Source organism: Salvelinus sp. IW2-2015, linkage group LG1 (assembly GCF_002910315.2).
Source record: "Salvelinus sp. IW2-2015 linkage group LG1, ASM291031v2, whole genome shotgun sequence".
In the NCBI taxonomy this organism is placed as follows: Eukaryota; Metazoa; Chordata; class Actinopteri; order Salmoniformes; family Salmonidae; genus Salvelinus; species Salvelinus sp. IW2-2015.
The window spans coordinates 26,236,355-26,251,594 of NC_036838.1; the positions used below are offsets into that span (position 1 = coordinate 26,236,355).

A 15,240-nucleotide genomic window follows, 5' to 3' on the forward strand; every position below is an offset into this window, starting at 1 on the left:
TCATGCATCCTTTCCTATCCACATCCTTCTTATCCATCTGAGTTCCTGGTGCAGCTAGTTGAATCATGCATCCTTTCCTATCCACATCCTTCTTATCCATCAGAGTTCCTGGTTCAGCTAGTTGAATCATGCATCCTTTCCTATCCACATCCTTCTTATCCATCTGAGTTCCTGGTTCAGCTAGTTAAGGTCTTGGTGAGCAGCTAAAAAGTAGAATCAGGTGTGCAGAATTGGGCAGCCCTGCTATAATCCCTGTCATCCCCGTTCCTAGCAGACTCATTCCTGCCATATGAAGTAGATTATTATCTCCATATCCGCCTGTCTGTCTGTCGAACCATACGGTATGTCAGAATATATAAACATACAGGCGCGCAAGCACACACACACACACACACACACACACACACACACACACACACACACACACACACACACACACACACACACACACCACACACACACCAACACACACACACACACACACACACACACACACACACACACACACACAGGATGATGACACAGTTGATCTTTTAGAAAGAGCCATTTTGAGAAGAACACACATACGCAGTCATGAGAGGTTCAGTTTACATCAGAAAATAAACATTGGAAGAAAGGGCGAGTCCTTGTTGACGATGCATATGTGTATCATAAAAGTTTTACATTCATACCGGACCATTCATTGTGCTGAAAAGGGTGCAAAATGACTGGCGAAATTGAGGGCTTCATGCCCATCCCTGCTTACCTGAAACTTAGGTCAGACTACATTACAAAGAAAGGAGAAAAATAACATTTCTATAAGTTTGCAAATGTAAACCACCACAAACACCTTTCACAAACGGTAAGCATAGACACACACCTATCCACATACTGTGTGCAATAGATGACCTTCCTTAAGACATGCCAGCGAAAATAAATTGAACTCACACCATTTCTTACTCAACAGTCAGAAGTAGAGACTACTTTTCTCCTCTCTTGTTGTGTCATAGCCATAATATTTTGCCAAGTTCTATAACATTCTATTAAAATGCCAAGAAATACCAGACAATCGAGCAGGAGTCCTGGAAATAACGCGTTCAGCAACAGCTACTGTAAACATCTCGTTCACTCCAGGAAACTTAGGGCTTAAATACCATCGGCCCAACAGCCAAACATTGTTTGGAACAATCAAAGTCTACAGCAAGAAAGTGGTTCTGAGAGGAAGACTTGTTGAGTTAGAGGGACACATTACGGTAAATGTATGAAAGTGTTGGTTACACTTCATTTGACGGTGTCACTAAGACGTGCACCTTCGTGTTCATGTTGCAGTGACACTGTCAAGTAAAGTGTAACCAACGTGCTTTATAGTCCAGGAGTCTGAATGAATCTGGGTTCTGCAAAACTGACCTAGAGAGTTCTAATCAGAAGATTTCAATCTCTCCCAGCTGCAATGGGGTGCAGGTTCACGGTGGGGCCCAGGACTTTTTATCCAGGGGGACCAAAACCCGCTCGAATAAACACTGTAATACTGTAACACTGCTGACCTCTTATGGTTAGGAAATGTATTACATCACTGAAAAAGAATTGAAAGACCGCACACCCTCAAAGGGAGGTGCTTACTGATGGAAGAACAACTATGCAATGAAAAAGAAAGTTGCATACTCTTCTCTCCTTGCTTGTGGATTTACAATGGGATCAAGGCTATTGAGCCGAACCGTTGGTAATAAATCCACAAAGTCAGAGATGAGTGTGCGACTTTCTTTTTTTATTGCAAAGGACATGTATTACATTAAACATGCATCAAGTCTTCTGCCCTACAATTCCTGGAAGAAAGCTGATTGGAGACACTTCTTTGTAGTCAGAGAGGAAAGCTGTACTTTTTTCTGTTTTCCACGTTGACTCAACGTCATCACATACATTATTTTTGGTTGAAATGACGTGAAACATTGATTCAAGCAGTTTGTGCCCAGTGGGGACTGTTGGATTAAAAACAAAATGCAAACAATGTGAGGTTGTCACGTTCTGACCTTAGTTCCTTTGTTTTGTCTTTTGTTTTAGTTGTTCAGGGCGTGAGTTGGGTGGGTAATCTATGTTTTCTATTTCTGTGTTGGTTTTCTGTGTTTGGCCTGATATGGTTCTCAATCAGAGGCAGCTGTCAATCGTTGTCCCTGATTGGGATCCATATTTAGGTAGCCTGTTTTCTGTTGGGTTTTGGTGGGTGGTGTTTTCAGTCTTTGTTTGTCTGCACCAGATAGAACTGTTTCGGTTTTCACTTTGTTGTTTTGTATTTTGAGTTGTTCACTTTCATTAGGTGTTTTATTAAATAAGATGAACAATTACCACGCTGCGCATTGGTCCTCCGATCCTTCAAACTTCTCCTCCTTAGACGAGGAGGAAGACGACAGCCGTTACAGAGGTCTCAAAAAAATATACTTTTGAGAGAACCAATCAAAGGTCAGACAGAAATAAGCACAACTCTGTGTGAATACTACAACTTCCAACAGCCTCTACCTCGCTGTGAGTCACGTGAGCCAGGCTAGAAACCGAGAAAAATTAAATCACTGAAAAGCCTTCAAATTATGCATAGGATTGTTCTGAGTAACATTAAACAATCTGACATAAAGATTTAACAGAATGCCAGCTAGATAAAGATACAATAGCTTCATTGTAATGTAATAACATATATTACTAATGGAGAACAGCATGTAATGCCATAGCCAAGCAGACTCAAATCTCCAGCTGTCAAGTAATAAACTGACCAATGTCCACTTGGCTCCAAGTGTGTCCCAAAGATATGCCAATCTAAAACACAGAAAAAGTTATCCAGTATTTTCATATATCTTACATCTCTACCTGATAAATTTAGTCTAATAATAAATAAAGGTTGAGAAACTAAATTTTTTGAGCTCATTTGAGCCCTGTTCTAATTCATCTATAAAAGGATTTATTCAAATGAAGCATATTATAATATTATGATATATCCCATGTGCATAATATACCATACCAATCCACTCCATGATGCTCACAACAACATGGCATTACACAGACTGGGACTATGTCAGGTTTATTAGAAAGAGCATCATGCAGTGATGTCAAACCCAATTCACAAACAAAAGAGGTGACTCAAACTAGAGCTGGTGAGGTGACAGCAATATATAGGTGCTGCGTTATGTCAGTTAGAAGACAGTCACTGAAATGTACGCTGTATCATTTTAATTAAAATAAGAAAGTAGCTACACATGCTAAAAAAGACATGGTTCTCTTGTTGTGCATGTTTATTTCTCAAAACATTCCCAATATATTCAATTAAGATCAGCGACCGGATGGGTTTGTTAATCCTCCTACTACTATCTTCAAATCTGAAGGACTGGAGCCCTTTCACCTTAAAGTGTAAAAAAAATTGATCAAAGGATATAATACCAATGTATTAATACTCCAAGTGGGGGAGAGACTCACATGTTGGAATTTTTTTTAAAAAGTTTACTGTGGAAACAAAAAAATACAACTAAATTCTACAAAACATATTATCCACTTTTGTGCCATGTTCAAAGGGGTTATTACGAAACCTCAGCTTTCTACTATGGAAGGATCCTTCTACTGCATACGTGAGTTACATTTTGCCCCAAACAGCACTGTCATGTTTCTCCCTCTGTGATCATACTCATATGTTTAGTTAAACAATTCTTACAAGTAAAGCATTTACCAGAAAGAAGTTAACAATGTGGTTGTTCTCCTTGGTGACAGCTGGTGCAGTTCTAGATGTTTTACTGCCCTGAAGCATTTACACACAAGGGGAAAATATGGTCTCTCACCTGTCTGAAAACAAATATGTTCTTTCAGGGTTTTCTTTTCATCTGAGGGTCCAGTGTTCAAGTCCCTGTTTGGGCATTGCTTTAATGTTCACCTTCCTTCAGTAGGCAGTCTTTCTATACTTGCATTATCTATGACTTTCCATGACATGTTCACCTGTGGACAATACAATCCCAGAGCCAAAACAGCTTAGTCTGAAAACTTTAGGATTTCTACTCTGAACCTCCAGGTTTTTCGCTCCCTGTTCGAAGACTGATTGAAGTCTGTCAATGACACAGCATCATCTGATTTAGGAATTTGCAGTGTGCCAGGCTTTTGTGAGAGACAATGGTCATTTAAAGCAGCATTAGTTTGGTTGTTTTTGTGCGAGATTTGTACTGTAAAGCCACATTGGTACTGGTGCTGATTCATTGACCTCGCTGTGTATAGAAGGCAGAGATTGCACTATTTATTACGCTATTTCTGACTTTTGCGACACCTCTCCTTGGTTGGAAAATGTCTGTATGGTTTTCTGTGGCTAGGCGCTGACCTAACATAATCGCATGGTGTGCTTTCGCCGTAAAGCCTTTATGAAATCGTACACAGTGGCTGGTTAACAAGAAGTTTATCTTTAATCCTATGTATTTCACTTGTATCTTTCATCAATGTTTATGATGAGTATTTCTGTAATTTGATGTGGCTCTCTGCAAATTCACCGGATGTTTGTTTGAGACAATGCATTTCTGAACATAAAGCGGCAATTTCAAATAAGGTTTTTGGACATAAAGATGAACTTTATCGAACAAAACACACATTTATTGTCTAACATGGAGTCCTGAGAGTGCCATCCGTTGAAGATCATCAAAGGTTAGTGACACCTCTCCTTCTTTGGAAAATGGCTGTATGGCTTTCCGTGGCTAGGCGCTGACCTAACATATTCGCATGGTGTGCTTTCGCCGTAAAGCCTTTTTAAAAATGGGACACTGTGGCTGGATTAACAAGATGTTTATCTTTAAAATGGTTTAGAATACTTGTATGTTTGAGGAATTTTAATTATGAGATTTCTGTGGTTTGAATTTGGCGGCCTGCAATTTCACTGGCTGTTGGCGAGGTGGGATGCTCACGTCCCGAACGATCCCAGAGAGGTTAAAGCAGCATTGGTTTGGTTGTTTTCATGCGAGATTTGTACTGTAAAGCCACATTGGTACTTATGCTGATTCATTGCATAACTATGTAAAGACGGCAGAGATTGCACACATACAATCCCTGACCCTGACGTGATTTGAAGACAAAACCTTCTGATTTGGAGTCAGACACTCTACCATTGCGACACTAGGTCTTTAGGACATTGCATCTTTGGAGGGGATGCTTAGCTCAGATTTCGTTGATGGTATCATTTGGAATGGAGGCCTGTTTCTCTGGGGAAATGTACAATCTGACAATGCCCTCTCGTTAGCACGTGCCTCTGCCCGGCAGGTTAGGTGTATGAAAATAAGCAAATTCAGAGCCTGTATAGCTCAGTCGGTAGAGCATTAGACTTTTAATCTGAGGGTCCAGGGTCCAGGGTCCAAGTCCCTGTTTGGAAGTTGCTTTAATGTTCACCTTTCTTAAGTAGGCAGTCTTTCTATACTTGCCTTTTCTATGACTTTCCATGACATGTTCACCTGTGTACAATATACTCCCAGAGCCAAAACAGCTATGTCTGGAGATTAGGATTTTTAATCTGAAACTCCAGGTTTAAACTCCCTGTTTGAAGACGCCTGTTCAATCACACAGCATTCATCTGATTATAGGAATTTTGCCAGTCGTGCCATGCTTTTGTGGGAGACAACTGTCATCTGAAGCAGCATTGGTCTTTTTCTTGCAAGATTTGTGACTGTAAAGCCACATTGGTACTTGTGCTGATTCTATGAGTTCGCTGTGTAAAGAGGCAGAGATTGCACACATCAAATTCTGACCACAACGTGATTTGAACACGCAAACTTCTGATCTGGAGTCAGACGTGCTACCGTTGCGCCACGCAGGTCTTGGAAGAATGGCATCTATGGAGGTGATGCCTAGTTCAGATTTCGTTGACTGTATCATTTGGAATGGAGGCCTGTGTCTCTGGGTAAATGTACGATTGACGTGCATCTGCCTGGCAGGTTAGGTGTATGAAAACAAGTATAACAGACCCCGGATAGCTCAGTCGGTAGAGCATCAGACGTTAATCTGAGGGGGTCCCAGCATTCAAAGTCCCTGTTTGGGCATTCTTTTAATGTTCACCTTCCTTCAGAAGCAAGTCTTCTATAATTGCAATTCTGTCATTCCATGACATGTATCACTGTTGGACAATCCAATCCCATATCCAAAACGCTTAGGTCTGAAAGCTTAGGATTTTTAATCTGAAACTCCAGGTGTTAAACTCCCTGTTTGAAGACTGATTTAAGCCTGTCAATCACACCAGCATCATCTGATTTAGGGGAATTTTGCAGTGTGCCCATGCTTTTGTGAGAGACAACTGTCATCTGAAGCAGCATTGGTCTTTTTCTTGCAAGATTTGTACTGTAAAGCCACATTGGTACTTGTGCTGATTCTATGAGTTCGCTGTTAGTAAAGAAGGCAGAGATTGCACACATCAAAATTCTGACCACGACGTGATTTGAACACGCAAACCTTCTGATCTGGAGTCAGACGCGCTACCGTTGCCCCCAACGAGGTCTTGAAGAATCGCATCTATGGAGGTGATGCCTAGTTCAGATTTCGTTGACTGTATCATTTGGAATGGAGGCCTGTGTCTCTGGGGAAATTGTACGAACTAATGTGCATCTGCCCGGCAGTTTAGTTGTATGTAAACAAGTACAATCAGAGCCGGATAGCTCAGTCGTATAGCATCAGACTTTTTATCTGAGGGTCCAGGGTTCAAGTCCCTGTCGGGCGTTCTTTTAATGTTCACCTTCCTTCAGAAAGCAAGTCTTTCTATAATTGCAATTTCTGTCACTTTCCCATGACTGTTCACCTGTGGACAATACAATCCCAAAGCCAAAAACGGCTTAGTCTGAAAGCTTTTAGGATTTTTAATCTGAAACTCCAGGTTTAAACTCCCTGTTTTGAAAGACTGATTTAAGCCTGTCAAATCACACAGCATCATCTGATTTAGGAATTTGCAGGTGCCATGCTTTGTGGGAGACAACTGTCATCTGAAGCCAGCATTGGATTGGTTTGTTTTCTTGCAAGATTTGTACTGTAAAGCCACATTGGTACTTGTGCTGATTCTTTGAGTTCGCTGTGTAAAGACGGCAGAAGATTGCACACATCAAAACTCTGACCACGACGTGATTTGAACACGGCAACCTTCTTGAGCTGGAGTCAGACGCGCTACCGATGCCACACGAGCGGCTTGGAAGAATCACACTTATGGAGGTGATGCCTAGTTCAGATTTCGTTGACTGTATCATTTGGAATGGAGGCCTTTGTCTCTGGGGAAATGTACGAAACTAATGTGCATCTGCCCGGCAGGTTAGGTGTATGAAAAAAAGTAAAATCAGAGCCCAGATAGCCTCAGTGTGGTAGAGCATCAGACTTTTAATCTTGAGGGTCCAGGGTTCAAGTCCCTGTTTGGGCATTCTTTTAATGTTCACCTTCCTCAGAAGCAGTCTTTCTATAATTGCAATTTCTGTCACTTCCATGACATGTTCACCTGTGGACAATCCAATCCCATATCCAAAACAGCTTAGTCTGAAAGCTTTAGGATTTTTAATCTGAAACTCCAGGTTTAAACTCCCTGTTTGAAGACTGATTTAAGCCTGTCAATCACACAGCATCATCTGATTTAGGAATTTGCAGTGTTGCCATGCTTTTGTGGAGAGACAACTGTCATCTGAAGCAGCATTGGTCTTTTTCTTGCAAGTTGTACTGTAAAGCCACATTGGTACTTGTGCTGATTCTATGAGTTCGCTGTGTAAAGAAGCAGAGATTGCACACATCAAAATTCTGACCACGACGTGATTTGAACACGCAACCTTCTGATCTGGAGTCAGACGCGCTACCGTTGCCCCACGAGGTCTTGAAGAATCGCATCTATGGAGTGATGCCTAGTTCAGATTTCGTTGACTGTATCATTTGGAATGGAGGCCTGTGTCTCTGGGGAAATGTACGAACTAATGTGCATCTGCCGGCAGTTTAGTTGTATGTAAACAAGTACAATCAGAGCCTGGATAGCTCAGTCGTATAGCATCAGACTTTTTATCTGAGGGTCCAGGGTTCAAGTCCCTGTTCGGGCGTTCTTTTAATGTTCACCTTCCTTCAGAAGCAAGTCTTTCTATAATTGCAATTTCTGTCACTTGCCATGGACATGTTCACCTGTGGACAATACAATCCCAAAGCCAAAACGGCTTAGTCTGAAAGCTTTAGGATTTTTAATCTGAAACTCCAGGTTAAACTCCCTGTTTGAAGACTGATTTAAGCCTGTCAATCACACAGCATCATCTGATTTAGGAATTTGCAGTGTGCCATGCTTTTGTGGGAGACAAACTGTCATCTGAAGCAGCATTGGATTGGTTGTTTTTCTTGCAAGATGTGTACTGTAAAGCCACATTGGTACTTGTGCTGATTCTTTGAGTTCGCTGTGTAAAGAAGGCAGAGATTGTACACATCAAAAATCTGACCACGACGTGATTTGAACACGCAACCTTCTGCTCTGGAGTGAGACGCGCTACCATTGCGCCACTAGGTCTTGGAAAAATCGCACTATGGAGGTGATGCCTAGTTCAGATTTCGTTGACTGTATCATTTGGAATGGAGGCCTGTGTCTCTGGGGAAATGTACGAACTAATGTGCATCTGCCCGGCAGGTTAGGTGTATGAAAACAAGTAGCACAGAGCCTGGTTAGCTCAGTCGGTAGAGCATCAGACTTTTAATCTGAGGGTCCAGGGTCAAGTCCCTGTTCGGCGTTCTTTTAATGTTCACCTTCCTTCAGAAGCAAGTCTTTCTATAATTGCAATTTCTGTCACTTTCCATGACATGTTCACCTGTGGACAATACAATCCCATAGCCAAAACAGCTTAGTCTGAAAGCTTTAGGATTTTTAATCTGAAACTCCAGGTTTAAACTCCCTGTTTGAAGACTGATTAAGCCTGTCAATCACACAGCATCATCTGATTTAGGAATTTGCAGTGTGCCATGCTTTTGTGAGAGACAACTGTCATCTGAAGCAGCATTGATTGGTCGTTTTCTTGCAAGATTTGTACTGTAAAGCCAATTGGTACTTTACTTGTGCTATTCTTTGAGTCGCGGTGTAAAGACGGCAGAGATTGCACACATCAAAATTCTGACCACGACTGATTTGAACACGCAACCTTCTCTCTGGAGTCAGACGCGCTACAATTTGCGCCTAAAGTCTTGGAAGAATCGCACCCTATGGAGGTGATGCCTAGTTCAGATTTCGTTGACTGTGTTATCATTGGAATGGAGGCCTGTGTCTCTTGGGAAATGTACGATCTGACGTGCATCTGCCCGGCAGGTTAGGTGTATGAAAACAAGTAAAATCAGAGCCCGATAGCTCAGTCGGTAGAGCATCAGTCTTTAATCTGAGGGTCCAGGTTCAAGTCCCTGTTTGGGCATTCTTTTAATGTTCACCTTCCTTCAGAAGCAAGTCTTTCTATAATTGCAATTTCTGTCACTTTCCATGACATGTTCACCTGTGGACAATACAATCCCATACCCAAAACAGCTTAGTCTGAAAGCTTTAGGATTTTTAATCTGAAACTCCATGTTTTAAACTCCCTGTTTGAAGACTGATATAAGTCTGTCAACACACAGCATCATCTGATTTAGAATTTGCAGTGTGCCATGCTTTTGTGAGAGACAACTGTCATCTGAAGCAGCTTGGATTGGTCGTTTTCTTGCAAGATTTTGTACTGTAAAGCCACATTGGTACTTGTGCTGATTCTTTGAGTTCGCTGTGTAAAGACGGCAGAGATTGCACACATCAAAATTCTGACCACGACGTGATTTGAACAACGCAACCTTCTGATTCTGGAGTGAGACGCGCTACCATTGCGCCACTAGGTCTTGGAAAAATTGCACCTTATGGAGGTTTGATGCCTAGTTCAGATTTCGTTGACTGTATCATTTGGAATGGAGGCCTGTGTCTCTGGGGAATGTACGAACTAATGTGCATCTGCCCGCAGGTTAGGTGTATGAAAACAAGTACCATCAGAGCCTGGTTAGCTCAGTCGGTAGAAGCATCAGACTTTTAATCTGAGGTCCAGGGTTCAAGTCCCTGTTTGGGCGTTCTTTAATGTTCACCTTCCTTCAGAAGCAAGTCTTTCTATAATTGCAATTTTCGTCCCTTTCCATGACATGTTCACCTGTGGACAATACAATCCCATAGCCAAAACGCTAGTCTGAAAGCTTTAGGATTTTTAATCTGAAACTCCAGGTTTAAACTCCCTGTTTTGAAGACTGATTTAAGCCTGTCAATCACACAGCATCATCTGATTTAGGAATTTGCAGTGTGCCATGCTTTTGTGAGAGACAACTGTCATCTGAAGCAGCATTGGTCTTTTTTCTTGCAAGATTTGTACTGTAAAGCCACATTGGTACTTGTGCTGATTCTATGAGTTCGCTGTGTAAAGAAGGCAGAGATTGCACACATCAAAATTCGACCACGACGTGATTTGAACACGCAAACCTTCTGACTGGAGTCAGACGCGCTACCGTTGCGCCACGAGGTCTTGAAAATCACATCTATGGAGGTGATGCCTAGTTCAGATTTCGTTGACTGTATCATTTGGAATGGAGGCCTGTGTCTCTGGGGAAATGTACGAACTAATGTGCATCTGCCCGGCAGGTTAGGTGTATGAAAAACACGTAAAATCAGAGCCCGGATAGCTCAGTGGTAGTCATCAGACTTTAATCTGAGGGTCCAGGGGTTCAAGTCCCTGTTTGGCATTCTTTTAATGTTCACCTTCCTTCAGTAGGCAGACTTTCTATAATTGCAATTTCTGTCACTTTCCATGACATGTTCACCTGTGGACAATACAATCCCATAGCCAAAACAGCTTAGTCTGAAAGCTTTAGGATTTTTAATCTGAAACTCCAGGTTTAAACTCCCTGTTTGAAGACTGATTTAAGCCTGTCAATCACACAGCATCATCTGATTTAGGAATTTGCAGTGTGCCATGCTTTTGTGAGAGACAACTGTCATCTGAAGCAGCATTGGATTGGTCTTTTTTCTGCAAGATTTGTACTGTAAAGCCACATTGGTACTTGTGCTGATTCTTTGAGTTCGCTGGTGTAAAGCGCAGAGATTGCACACATCAAAACTCTGACCACAACGTGCTTTGAACACGCAACCTTCTGATCTGGAGTCAGACGCGCTACCGTTGCGCCACGAGTCTTGGAAGAATCACATCTATGGAGGTGATGCCTAGTTCAGATTTCGTTGACTGTATCATTTGGAATGGAGGCCTGTGTCTCTGGGAAATGTACGAACTAAGTGCATCTGCCGGCAGGTTAGGTGTATGAAAACAAGAAAATCAGAGCCCGGATAGCTCAGTTGGTAGTCATCAGACTTTTAATCTGAGGTCCAGGTTCAAGTCCCTGTTTGGGCATTCTTTTAATGTTCACCTTCCTTCAGTAGGCAGACTTTCTATAATTGCAATTTCTGTCACTTTCCATGACATGTTCACCTGTGGACAATACAATCCCATAGCCAAAACAGCTTAGTCTGAAAGCTTTAGGATTTTAATCTGAAACTCCAGGTTTAAACTCCCTGTTTGAAGACTGATTTAAGCCTGTCAATCACACAGCATCATCTGATTTAGGAATTTGCAGTGTGCCATGCTTTTGTGAGAGACAACTGTCATCTGAAGCAGCATTGGTCTTTTTCTTGCAAGATTTGTACTGTAAAGCCACATTGGTACTTGTGCTGATTCTATGAGTTCGCTGTGTAAAGAAGGCAGAGATTGCACACATCAAAATTCTGACCACGACGTGATTTGAACACGCAACCTTCTGATCTGGAGTCAGACACGCTACCATTGCGCCACGAGGTCTTGGAAGAATCGCATCTATGGAGGTGATGCCTAGTTCAGATTTCGTTGACTGTATTCATTTGGAATGGAGGCCTGTGTCTCTGGGTAATGTACGACTGACGTGCATCTGCCTGGCAGGTTAGGTGTATGAAAACAAGTATATCAGACCCCGGATAGCTCAGTCGGTAGAGCATCAGACTTTAATCTGAGGGTCCAGCATCAAGTCCCTGTGTTGGGCTTCTTTTAATGTTCACCTTCCTTCAGTAGGCAGACTTTCTATAATTGCAATTTCTGTCACTTTCCATGACATGTTCACCTGTGGACAATACAATCCATAGCCAAAACAGCTTAGTCTGAAAGCTTTAGGATTTTTAATCTGAAACTCCAGGTTTAAACTCCCTTTTGAAGACTGATTATAAGTCTGTCAATCACACAGCATCATCTGATTTAGGAATTTGCAGTGTGCCATGCTTTTGTGAGAGACAACTGTCATCTGAAGCAGCATTTGATTGGTCGTTTTCTTGCAAGATTTGTACTGTAAAGCCACATTGGTACTTGTGCTGATTCTTTGAGTTCGCTGTGTAAGACGGCAGAGATTGCACACATCAAAACTCTGACCACGACGTGCTTTGAACACGCAACCTTCTGATCTGGAGTCAGACGCGCTACCGTTGCGCCACGAGGTCTTGGAAGAATCGCATCTATGGAGGTGAGGCCTAGTTCAGATTTCGTTGACTGTATCATTTGTGCATATGTGCATATGAACATAGAATGCCCACCCATATCACACCTTGACCAAACCAAAATAGAGACATAAAAAGCTCTCTACGGTCAGGGTGTGACAAGACCCCACTTTCCAGGAGTTTTATTTGTATTTAGCTTATGAACTGTGTTTGTCCCCTATTAATTGATAAATCCAACATCATAGTAATATTTCCTGCATCATATCCCTCCATGAAACCTTCCCCCATTTCTACCCCCCATGTACTCAAAATCATCAAAGGATTAAGACGTTATTTATAGCTCTGTTAAATGTACTTTTGTTTGTTTTAATGCATTTTTGCCTGTTTTTGCCTAAGGTATGTGCGTGTTTGCCTTTAGTTCAACTACTGTTGCACATACATCTCCATATAAACTCAGAAAAAAAATTAACTTCCTTTCACTGTCTGGAAACTGGAAAATATTGTTCCTTACAAAAGACTTAAAAATGAAGCAATTTTGAATTTTAATTTTAAGCAAACTTAACATGTGTAAATATTTGTATGAACATAACAGGATTCAACAACTGAGACATAAACTGAACAAGTTCTACAGACATGTGACTAATGAATCCTGAACAAAGGGGGAGTCCAAATCAAAAGTAACAGTCAGTATCTGGTGTGGCCACCAGCTGCATTAAGTACTGCAGTGCATATCCTTCTCATGGACTGCACCAGATTTGCCAGCTCTTGCTGTGAGATGTTACCCCAATCTTCCACCAAGGCACCTGCAAGACCCCAGATATTTCTGGGAGGAACGGACCAAGCCCTCACCCTCCGATCCAACAGGTCCCAGACATGCTCAATGGGATTGAGATCCGTGCTCTTCGCTGGCCATGGCAGAACAGTGACATTCCGGTCTTGCAGGAAATAACGCACAGAACGAGCAGAATGGCTGGTGGCATTGTCATGCTGGAGGGTCATGTCAGGATGAGCCTGCAGGCAGGGTACCACATGAGGGAGGAGGATGTCTTCCCTGTAACACAGTATTGAGATTGTCTGCAATGACAACAAGCTCAGTCCGATGATGCTGTGACACACCGCCCCAGACCATGACGGACCCTCCAACTCCAAATCGATTCCGCTCCAGAGTACAGGCCTCGGTGTAACGTTCATTCCTTCAACGATAAACGCGAATCCGACCATCAGCCCTGGTGAGACAAAACCGTGACTCGTCAGAGAAGAGCACTTTTTGCCAGTCCTGTCTGGTCCAGCGATGGTGGGTTTGTGCCCATAGGCGACGTTGTTGCCGGTGATGTCTGGTGAGGACCTGCCTTACAACAAGCCTACAAGCTCTCAGTCCAGCCTCTTTCAGCCTATTGAGGACAGTCTGAGCACTGATGGCGGGATTGTGCATTCCTGGTGTAACTTGGGCAGTTGTTGTTGCTATCCTGTACCTGATCCGCAGGTGTGATGTTCGGATGTACCGATCCTGTGCAGGTGTTGGTACACATGGTCTGCCACTCCGAGGACGATCAGTTGTCCGTCCTGTCTCCCTTTAGTGCTCTCTTCGGCGTCTCACAGTACGGACATTGCAATTTATTGCCCTGGCCACATCTGCAGTCCTCATATCTCCTTGTAGCATGCCTAAGGCATGTTCACGCAGATGAGCAGGGACCTAAGTGCTAAAAGTGCTGTAACTTCTAAACGGTTCACCCTACATGGAAGAAAATACCCTCTTTAAGCTGACAGTCTGCACTTTGACCTCATAGTCAATCTATCATTTGAAATCCAAAGTGCTGGAGTACAGAGCCAGAAAAACAACACATTTGTCACTGTCCCAGTACTTTTGGAGCTCACTGTACATGCTCACCTCATTGCTGGTTCTGCCCACTGTGTTCATTTGCTCCCATTGTAAACAACGCAGATGACCTATCTTGGGTTAGTTATAAGTATGAAGCTTTGCTACCAGGGTGTATTTCCAGATTGGATTTGTAATTTACTTCATTATCCACAAGATGGCGATAATAGTATGTAAGCTAAGGCCTACATCACAGTGCCATAAAGCTAGTATGGCTCTGGTCCATCAGAAAGAACACAGACCTCTTTGGAAATGAGTGTGTGGAATATGTTAGCATGAACATAACTTCCAGGAGGAATTACCACATCTGATATTGTTTCCTCTTGTTTGCATATAATCAGCTAATCTTGAGTTACAAAAGATCCAAATGGTCAATTTCCCTGGGTATCCATTCCATACCCAAGCATGCAGAGCAAAGCCAGAAACATGGACTATAGCTCTACTACCTTGAACCAAATGTCAGCCTATTGTGTTAATGTGCACGTTGTACTCAGACTCAGAAGTTGATGGAGTTGGTCATTTGAAGTGATTTTACCTTTGCACATATAGATGACCATAATTTGAGCTTGTTTACCCTTTTAAATGCCTGATATGGGCTCAGCCATTAAGTGTGATGATATGTCAGTCTCACACGAAGCTCCAGAATACCAGAGAACATCTGCAAAGGGGTGTTGTGGTAATGTGTGTTTTTGTCAGGAGGTATCAATGTCTATGTTAACACAGCTTCTGTCCCCTATGGTTTTGAGCGATGTATTGTATCACATGTAAACATGGTTTCCACTCTCTGGTCATGTGATGAGGGAAGCCCATTGTAGTCCTGCTTGTTACTCCTCGGTCCACCCCGCTGCCCCCTCTCCATTCCTCCTCTTCCCACCCTGCTGCAGTGTCAACACCA

At 42.5% G+C, this 15,240-nt stretch overlaps 6 non-coding genes across 6 annotated transcripts; 3 read left to right on the top strand and 3 right to left on the bottom strand.

The window, feature by feature from the left end:
• Nucleotides 1–7,296: 7,296 nt before the first annotated feature.
• Nucleotides 7,297–7,372, top strand: trnak-uuu (transfer RNA lysine (anticodon UUU)). Its single transcript has one exon. It is a non-coding gene; the product is annotated as a tRNA-Lys (tRNA).
• Nucleotides 7,373–7,741: 369 nt separating this feature from the next.
• trnaw-cca (transfer RNA tryptophan (anticodon CCA)) lies at nucleotides 7,742–7,813 on the bottom strand. Its single transcript has one exon. It is a non-coding gene; the product is annotated as a tRNA-Trp (tRNA).
• A 145-nt stretch (nucleotides 7,814–7,958) lies between these two features.
• On the top strand, nucleotides 7,959–8,030 carry trnak-uuu (transfer RNA lysine (anticodon UUU)). The gene has a single exon. It is a non-coding gene; the product is annotated as a tRNA-Lys (tRNA).
• A 1,938-nt stretch (nucleotides 8,031–9,968) lies between these two features.
• trnak-uuu (transfer RNA lysine (anticodon UUU)) lies at nucleotides 9,969–10,041 on the top strand. Its single transcript has one exon. It is a non-coding gene; the product is annotated as a tRNA-Lys (tRNA).
• A 1,694-nt stretch (nucleotides 10,042–11,735) lies between these two features.
• trnaw-cca (transfer RNA tryptophan (anticodon CCA)) lies at nucleotides 11,736–11,807 on the bottom strand. Its single transcript has one exon. It is a non-coding gene; the product is annotated as a tRNA-Trp (tRNA).
• Nucleotides 11,808–12,400: 593 nt separating this feature from the next.
• On the bottom strand, nucleotides 12,401–12,472 carry trnaw-cca (transfer RNA tryptophan (anticodon CCA)). Its single transcript has one exon. It is a non-coding gene; the product is annotated as a tRNA-Trp (tRNA).
• Between the last annotated feature and the right edge of the window lie 2,768 nt (nucleotides 12,473–15,240).